Raw genomic sequence first — 9,557 nt, forward strand, 5'->3', positions numbered from 1 at the left:
AACCAGTGAAACCTGTCCAACTGAGAAAGCGGTGGACAAGGGAGTAATATCAATGTTTCTTCTTAAATTACCTCTTTACTGATAAGAGTTTCACAGAGAAAGTTAAAAATCTCTTGTAAAAAACTGAGATTTGTTTAGAAACCGTAAACAATTACAGATTTATGAAGAGCTGTTGAAACAAAAGCCAAAGCAAGAAATAAACTATTACATTTCAAGTGCTACTAAATTGTAAATTGTAGAGGAGGATTACTTCTTTTCTCACCACCCCCCTCCACTCGCTGCCCCCACCCCCCAAGTACAAATACAAAGAGAGAGAAGGAAGGTATCTGGCTATTTACATGAAAAATGACTCTCCCCTACAATCACCTTCTGTCAATAAAATGCTTATTTTCTGACATGTCAATTAGGTGATTCATAATCCAGATGACCATCTCCTTCCATTTAGTACTGTTGGACTGGGTTAAATGTCTTACGTGTTTACCCTTTATGACCAGTGGCTTGGATCTGTTCTCAGTCAAACTGGGCCACTCATGACATGTTTGCCTGTAGGATTTCTCTTGAGGTAAAGTAACCATTATTATCAGATTTTAAACGGAACGGCAGATTAGGACAGTGGCTTTACCATCGGCAGTGAAGAATGCTCGTTTTACAGTGCTGTGCATCCAAAAATACAGTGTTTTGGGGAAGAGTTCAATACAAAATAAATAGCCTGTAATTTATAGAACTACAGTGAGGAGGACGTCTGTGATGGAGCTTGGTACTTCAAAGGAATCGTTTGTTGTTTAAAAGCCAGTTATTAGGGAGAATGATTTGTTTTAGCATCTTAAGCTAATTTTAAAATATCTGGCTGATAATGAAGTAATCAGGTTTTTCTGAGATTGGGATGAAATTCACATAAAATCCACCATTTTAAGGTGTATATTTCAGTGACCTCTAGTACATAAAGTAACCATATTTTAAAAGAGTAGTGAATAGGATTCTAAGGGCAGGGAATAATAAAAATAATCATCTTGAATTTTCCATTCATGAACATATCTAGTTATATAAAAAATGATTAAGTAATTATAGTATTAACATACTCCTTCTACAACAAAGCAATTGATAAATAAATAATATGTCTATTCTACTGAAGGCACATGTTCTTAAACTATTTTGCAATTCAAGTTACTAAGGCATTCTTAATTCTCAAGAAAGGTAGATGGAGTTCAAACTATCCACTTTTGTAATTTATTTACAAACATGGCATTTAGAAAATGTTTCAATAGAAACTTTAAAAATTATTCTGGAAAGTAGAAAAGATACCTTTTGATAGAAAAAATTAGATTGGTAAAACTTTTTTTGCAAATAGGTTGAATTTCAGGTAAGATTGCTTTTTACTATTTTGGAGTAAAATGTCAGAATGTTATGTAAGAAAAATAGACTGGACAAATACACTGATGAGAGACTTCTTTGCAAATTAATAGAAATTAGAAGCTAAAAATTTGTCTTGGCCCAAAGTACATTGTTTTAATTTGTGATTCTCAGGTAGAGGCGAAGGCATATTCCCAAAGATATAAAAACAATTTCATTGAGGCTTTCAAATTACAAGTCTCTGTGGCATCCTCCCACCTGCTCCCTGCCAAAATTTTCATTTGTCTTCTTGATATATGGAGAATAAAATCCTGCTTCCCACTTGAGACCAAATAAAGGAAGCTAACCACAGCCTTTTTTTTTTTAAGAGAGATAGCTTTAAATTTAAATCACACTGTCAGAATTTATAATTTAGTAAAGAGTTAAGAATGATCTCTGTATTTGTGAAAATACTAAATAATTACAATAAAAATATTAGAGTATTTTTTAATTGAAATATAGTTGATTTACAATGTTGTGTTAGTTTCTGGTGTATAGCAAAGTGATTCAAATACACACACATATATAGTTTTTATGTATTCTTTTTCACATTCTTTTCCACTATGGTTTATTCCAGGATATTGAATATAGTTCCCTGTACTCTACAGTAACACCTTATTGTTATCCATTCTATATATCATAGTTTGCATTGGCTCACCCCCAACTCTCAATCCATCCGTCCCCCATCCTCCAACCACAAGTTTTCTGTGTCTATGAGTCTATTTCTGTTTCACAGATAAGTTCGTTTGTGTCGTATTTTAGATTCATATATATGATATCATATGGTATTTGTCTTACTCTTTTTGACTTACTTCCCGTAGTATGATAATCTCTAGGACCATCCATGTAGCTGCAAATGACATTTTTGTTCACTTTTGTAAATATGCACTGCATCTTCTTTGTCCATTCATCTGTTGGTGGACACTTGGGTTTTTCCCACCTGTTGACTACTGTGAGTAGTGCCGCTATGAACGTAGGAGTGCCTGTACCTTTACAAATTATAGTTTCCTCAGGATATATGCCCAGGAGTGGGGTTGCTGGATCATATTGGCAACTCTATTTTCAGCTTTTGGAGGAACCTCCATCCTGTTCTCTGGAGTGGCTGCGCCAATTTACATTTCCACCAACAGTGTACTCCTTAGAGAAAGTATTTTATTTAACCCATTTGAGAGCCTCAATCATTATAAGCACACTGGTATCAATACTATCATTTACGTAGAAGGAATCCTATTTCATTAAAATAGAGCTGCTATGAACCTCTGCTTGGCCATCTTTTTTATTTATTTTTTTATTGCTATAGCTAAAGCAGTTAGGTTGGGGGAGAACTTGATAAACAGATTTGTGACACATTGTGTTAAACAAATTGAAGTTAGTTTATACAACACAGTACTTCTCAGATACTTTAATTTGCTGTTGACACTCTAAGAGGGGCTTGCCTGATGAGCAAATTTTGCTGTTTCATTGGTGTCTTATTTGTATTGTTCTTTTAACTAGTAAAGTTGTAGAACATCGTTTCATCTCTTAATTTTTTCCTGAACATTAAATATTCATATCCTTTACTTAATTCTCTATTTGGTTGTTGGTCCTTTTCTCACTTTTTTTTTTAAAGCAGTTTATTCTTTTCCTTACATATATTGCAAATATTTTCTATCCATTATTTGTCCTTGAATTTTATGATGCCTTTCTTGAAACAGAAATAAAGCTGCCATTTTATTTTTTGAAAATGGCAGTCTTCCTTCTTATGACGTCGGGGGTTTGTATTTTTTTTTTAATTTTATTTTATTTTTAAACTTTACAATATTGTATTAGTTTTGCCAAACATCGAAATGAATCCGCCACAGGTTTGTATTTTAGAAAAATCTGCTTTGCCTCAAAATAATAGACATTTTTCTCTATCTCTGTAACAATTATATAATATTTGAAATATTTCAGTGCCAATAGAGGCTTCTGCAATGATAGAAATACAGGGTGGTACTAGCACCAAGTGACAATTAAACACTGGAAATGTTGTTAGGGGGACTGAAGAACTGAAATTGTAATTTTGTTTAATTTTAATTAATAAAAAGTTAAATAGTTGCATATGGGTAGAGGGTACACATTGAACAACACAGATATTTATCTGAAATTTGTTTTCATATGCACTGTGGGGTAGATAGTTTTTCCTATATGAATATTTAGTTATTCTAATGCTATTTATTGAATCACTGTTATTTTTACCCATTAATTTGAAAAATCACATATCATGCATCAAATTCCCATGTATATACAGATCTGTTTCTGCTCTTTAATTTGTTTCAGTGATCCATTTGTCCTTCTTTGAACCAATACATCATGTTTTAAAGTACTCTTCAAAAAAATAAATAAATAAAGTACTCTTCATCCAGCTGGTAAGGCAGTTCCTTCACAATTTTTCTTTCTTTCATTCCTCCCTTCTTTCTTTCTTTTTTTCCTTTTTTGGTTGCTCTGCAAGGCTTAAGGGATCTCACTTCCCTGACCAGGGATTGAACCCAGCCATTGCAGTAAAAGCCGGGAATCTTAACCATTAGGCCCTGCTTAATGTTCATTTTGAGGGGAGGGACCATGGCATGGCATGTGGGATCTTAGTTCCATTCCACCAGGTATGGAACTTGTGCCTCATGCATTGGAACCATGGAGTCCTAACCACTGGACCACCAAGGAAGTTCCACTGGGCATCATTCTTGTCTCTCGACTACCTCTCAGATTTTACACTCAATCCATAGAAAATCCTGCCTGCTCTACCTTCAAAGTATATGCCAAATTATTTCCTACCTCCATCACTCCTACCACGTACATGTTGATTTGAACCATCGTTATCTCTTGCCTGGATTATTGCATTAGCCTCGTGTTTGCCTTCCTTCTGCCTCTGTCTTAACATGATGCTCAGAAAATGTCTTTAAATTTATAATTCAAGTCATGGCTCTGCTCAAATCCCTCAGAACAAAACCCCAAATCCTCAGTGTCCCTCATGGCCCTGGAAGATTAGCCTTCCTTGCTGTCTCTGACTCATATTCTCTTCCTCTTTCTTGACCCCTCATCTCTTTTAGGTTTTTGCTTAAATATCAGTTTTTCAATAAACCTTTCTCTGACTACCTCGTTAAGCTTTCACAACACCCTATTCTTCCCTATCCTACTTTTCCATTTCTCTTACAGCTCATATCATCATCTGACATAGTCTATATTTTATCTGTTTGTTTGTTGTTTATCTTCTCCCAGTAGAATGTAAGATCCATGAAGGGAAATCTGTTTTATTCATTACCATATCTTCATTGTCTAGAAGAGTGCTTGGTGCATAGTAAATGTTCAATGCGTATATGATTTTTTTCTTCCTAATCTATTAATATTTCTTCAAATATTTTCTTGGATCCTTTCTCTCTCTTCTTCTTCTGGGGTCCCTATAGTGTGAATATTGATGTGCTTAATATTGTCTCTGGAGAAGGAAATGGCAACCCACTCCAGAATTCTTGCCTGGAGAACCCCACGGACAGAGTGGAGCCTGGTGTGCTGCCGTCCATGGGGTTGCCATGAGTCTGACATGACTCAGTGACTGAATGATGACATTGACAATGTTGTCCCGGAGGTCTCTCAGACTGTCTTCATTTTTAAAAATTCTTTTTTCTGTATTCTGTTCTATGGCAGTGACCTCCACCATCCTGTCCTCCAGGTCACTTACCTGTTCTGCATCGGTCGTTCTGCTGTTGCCTCCTTCTAGAGTTATTGCTCATCTCTGTTTGTTTGTTCTTTAATTCTTCTACCATCACATGCCAGTGTAGTCGTGTCTGACATTTTGTGACCCCACGGACTTAGTTCTTCTAAGTCTTAGGTAAACATTTCTTGCATCTTCTCAATCTTTGCTTCCATTCTTTATCCAAGATCCTGGATCATCTTCAGTATTATTACTCTGAATTCTTTTTCTGGAAGGTTGCCTGTCTCTACTTCATTTGGTTATTTTTCTGGGGTTTTATCTTGTCCCTTCATCTGGGACAAAACCCTCTGCTTTTTTATCCTGGTAAACTCTCTGGGATGTGGTTTTGGTTCTAGCCACTGGCAGATTGTGGTTCTTCTTGCTTCTTCTGTCTGCCCTCTAATGGATGAGGCTCAGAGACTTATGTAAGGTTTCTGATGGGTGGGAATGGTGGTGGGAAAAACTGGATCTTACTCTGGTAAGGGCTGTGCTCAGTAAAACTTTAATCCAATTATCCACTGATGAGTGGGGTTGTGTTCCCTCCCTGTTAGTTGTTTGGCATGAGGTGACCCAGCCCTGGGGTCTATGGGTTCTAGGGTTAATGGCAACCTCGGACACGACTGAAGCAACTTAGCAGTAGCAGCAGCAGAAGTTAAGAGGACGTACAGCCAAGGGGCCCTTTCCAGGGCTGCTGCTGCCAGTGCCCCTCTCCCCATGGTGAGCCACTGCCAGCCCATGCCTCCACAGGAGGCCCTCCAATGCCAGCAGGTAGGTCTGCTTCAGTCTCCCGTGGGGTCACTGCTCCTTTCCTCTGGGTCTTGGCATGAATAAGATTTTGTTTGTGCCCTCCAAGAGCAGAGTCTTTGTTTTCCCCACCCCTGTGGAAGTTCTGTAATCAAAGCCCATTGACCTTCAAGCCAGATTCCCTGGGGATTCCCAGTCCCTTTGCTGGATCTCAAGGCTGGAAAGCCTGACATGAGGCTTCGCACTTCCACAGCAGTGGGAGGGCTTCTTTGGTATTCTTGTTCTCCAGACTGTGGGTCACCCAGTCAGCAGGTATGGGATTTGATTTTATTGTGTTTGAGCCCCTCATACCATCTCGCTGGGGTTTCTTCTTTTTCTTTGGGTGTGGGCTATCTTTTTTTGGTGGGTTTCAGTGTCTCCTGTCAATGGCTGTTCAACAGCTAGTTGAGATTTTGGTGCTCTCACAGGAGGAGAAGAGCACACGTCCTTCTGCTCTGTGTTAATCTATTCATATTAATTCATATTTAAATGAATAGTAGCCTGGAGAATGGGGGAGCCTGGAGGGCTGCCGTCTATGGGATCGCACAGAGTCAGACGTGACTGAAGCGACTTAGCAGCAGCAGCAGCAGCCATATTTGTATTCCTGGAATAAATTCTCACTGGTCTTGATAAATAGTATTTTTTTATATTTTGCTGATTTTGAGTTAATACTATTTCATTTAATATTTTTATTTTCTTGTTCTTAAGGGAGAGTAGTTGGTAGTTTTTTGTATAGTTTTATAATTGTTCAGTTTTTCTATCAGGATTATGCCTGTATCCAATGAGCTGGAGAGGTGTTTTCTATCTTTTTTCTGGTCCTATAACTGTATATATTATAGTCTTTACAGTGCTTTCATTAAATGTTTTGTAAAATTTGTGTTTAAATGCCAACTGGGCTTAGTATGAAGTTTAGAGTCTGTTGACTCAACTTTCTGTCTATGGAGATTAAGTTATTCAAATTTTCTAACTCAATTTAATTGTGATAGAACTAAATTTTGTTTTGATAAAATCTTCCAGTTAATTTGGATTTGAAAATTTATGTTTGTAGAATGGCTGACTTGTTATTTCTAATGATGTTTATTTGGGTTTTTTCTTTTTTTAAAAATCTTACTTTTTAAAAATTTATTTATATTTTAATTGAAGGATAACTGCTTTACAAAATTTTGTTGTTTTCTGTACTTGAGTCTTTTCTATTTTTTGCCTACAAAAGTTTGTTTCTTACATTGGCCTTTTAAAGGAAGCTTTGGTTTTACTTATTACTTTTTTCTTTTTGTTAAGTTTTTTCTACCTTAATTTGTCTATACTATAGTGTTGACCACTTAGGGTTTTTTTTTATTTTTTGCTTCCTTATTTTTTAATAAGCATTTATAAGTGTATAAAAAGCACTTCAGCTGCATTGATAGACTGTTCTCTTTGTCATACATTTCTAAATTATCTGTAGTCTCCATTTTAACTTATTTTTTATTCAATAATTATTCAGAAGAGTGTCTTAAAATTTACAGTTGACATGGTCAGACATTATTTCATTTGTCTTTTTGTTGCAATGAGCAACTTCTATTTTAGGATCCTCAGAATCAGGCCCCTCCTCCCAAATTTTCTTATTTATAAAATGAGGTTTAGCCTTGATGATACATTTTTAAAAATAAATGTATCATGGATATTTGAGAATATACATTTTCTTCCTTTATTATACACAGTGTTGTGTTTTATGGTTACCCCTTAAAACCTGCATGACAGTAGCTAGTTATTCAGAACCTCTAATACTTTGTTGATTTCAGAGCCAAATGTTTTGAGATCTCCTTACAGGAATGTGATGATTTGCATTTCCCATAATTTCTATTCTCTATATTTCAAAACTATGCTGCTAATTGGTTGGCTATTAACGTGATAAAGATGCACTGTTCTTGATCTTTACATTTTCTTTGTGGATTGTTACTTTTATTAAAAGTCAAATAAATTTTTTGTCTGTTTTTTGTTTTGAATTTTATTTTGTCAAACTTACTTTGTTACTGTCAGCACTTTCTTGGTTTACATTTCCATCTTTGTGCTTTAGCCTTTCCCTATTACCTGCTTTAAGTATGTCTCTTTTAAATGATATTGCTGTTAGTCATTCAGTCATGTCCAACTGTTTGTGATTCTGTGGATTGTAGCCTTCCAGGCTCCTCTATCCATGAACTTCTCCAGGCAAGAATACTGGAGTGGGTAGCCATTCCCTTCTCTAGGGGATCTTCCCAACAAAGGGATCGAACCCAGGTCTCCTGCATTGCAGGCAGATTCTTTACTGTCTGAGCCACCAGGGAAAATGTGGACATTAAAAGTAAAATAGAAGCATATTAAACATTTTAAGAATTTACCTCAGCAAAAATGGATTCCAATCAGGCAGTGCCAAACTGGAAGTGGATAGCAATACTCTGCCAACAGTAACTGGGGAGAGACTCTTACAGAGAAAAGGTAGAAGCAAAGTAATTATTGATTGGCTGTAGCTTAAAACCTATTAATAGTTGGCTGTTTGTGATTGGTTGGCTTTAGTGTTCTGATTTCATAACCTTGAGGTTTGGCCTTTGGTTTGCTTATATAGGTCACTATGATGTTAGAGCTACCTCAGTCTAATGGTCTCCTCGTTTAGTTAATTTAACAATATACAGCTAGATACTAAAACAGTCTCATTTTTAAATTGTAGAAACAATGCATCAAACTCATAAAAATGAATATTCATAAACTCTAAAGAGCTTAAAAATTCAATAAGACCAACATCCCTGCATAAAATGCACAAGGGATATGAGCAAAGCATTCATAGAAAATCAAATGGCCAACAAACATAGGAAATGAAACTCAACCTTATTAATATTCAGAAAATGCAAATTAAAATGATAAAAAATAGTCTGTGAAAAAACTAGAAAGTTTGAATGTAAAAAACAAGAAGACTGATAATTTACTGGTGGCAAGAACATGAAACCCTCAAGTGCACTGACCATATAGATAAATTTTACACATTTTTATCTCTTTGTGAGAGAGGAATGACTATCTCAACAGTTTTCAAGTAATACTAAAGAATGCCTGTGCTGTGCTGGGCTTAGTTGCTTAGTTGTGTCTGACTCTTTGCGACCCCATGGACTGTAGCCCACCAGGCTCCTCTGTCCATGGGGATTCTCCAGGCAAGAATACTGGAGTGGGTTGCCATGCCCTCCTCCAGAGGAATCTTCCAGGGATCGAACCCAGGTCTCCTGCATTGTAGGAGGATTGTTTACCATCTGAGCTACCAGGGAAGCCCAAGAATACTGTGGTGGGTAACATATCTCTTCTCCATGGGATCTTCCTGACCCAAGAATCGAACTGGGGTCCCCTGCATTGCAGGTGGATTCTTTACCACCTGAGCTACCAGGGAACCTCAAAGAATGCCTACCCAAAACAAGTTAGTTTTGGTGAGGTTGATGGTTGGACATTAACTCAGTTTGAGTAGATGCTCCCTCTGGACCCATGGTTATGGTGAGGGAGTAGGGTCAGGTAAGGCTCCATGACTCTGCGAGTAGCCAGAGGTGGGTGCTCGGGTTATAAGAGAGGGGAGCAAGGGATTGGATCTTAGGAGAACAGAGAAGAGATTGCTGTATAAGCAATGTCACAGATGGTGCCTAAATTTTGCTCTACCATATGTAAAATGGGGGCAATAATAGAAGACATCAGA

At 36.8% G+C, this 9,557-nt stretch overlaps 1 long non-coding RNA gene across 2 annotated transcripts; it reads left to right on the forward strand.

Annotated features, from left to right (window-relative positions):
* Positions 1 to 5,687: 5,687 nt before the first annotated feature.
* LOC129627322 (uncharacterized) lies at positions 5,688 to 6,509 on the forward strand. 2 transcript variants are annotated; one of them, XR_008702551.1, is made up of 2 exons: positions 5,688 to 5,860; positions 6,373 to 6,509. It is a non-coding gene; the product is annotated as an uncharacterized LOC129627322 (long non-coding RNA). The 2 variants fall into 2 exon arrangements; XR_008702552.1 differs by having other exon boundaries at positions 6,376 to 6,509.
* Positions 6,510 to 9,557: the final 3,048 nt, after the last annotated feature.

Source organism: Bubalus kerabau, chromosome 14 (assembly GCF_029407905.1).
Source record: "Bubalus kerabau isolate K-KA32 ecotype Philippines breed swamp buffalo chromosome 14, PCC_UOA_SB_1v2, whole genome shotgun sequence".
Classification (NCBI taxonomy): domain Eukaryota; kingdom Metazoa; phylum Chordata; class Mammalia; order Artiodactyla; family Bovidae; genus Bubalus; species Bubalus kerabau.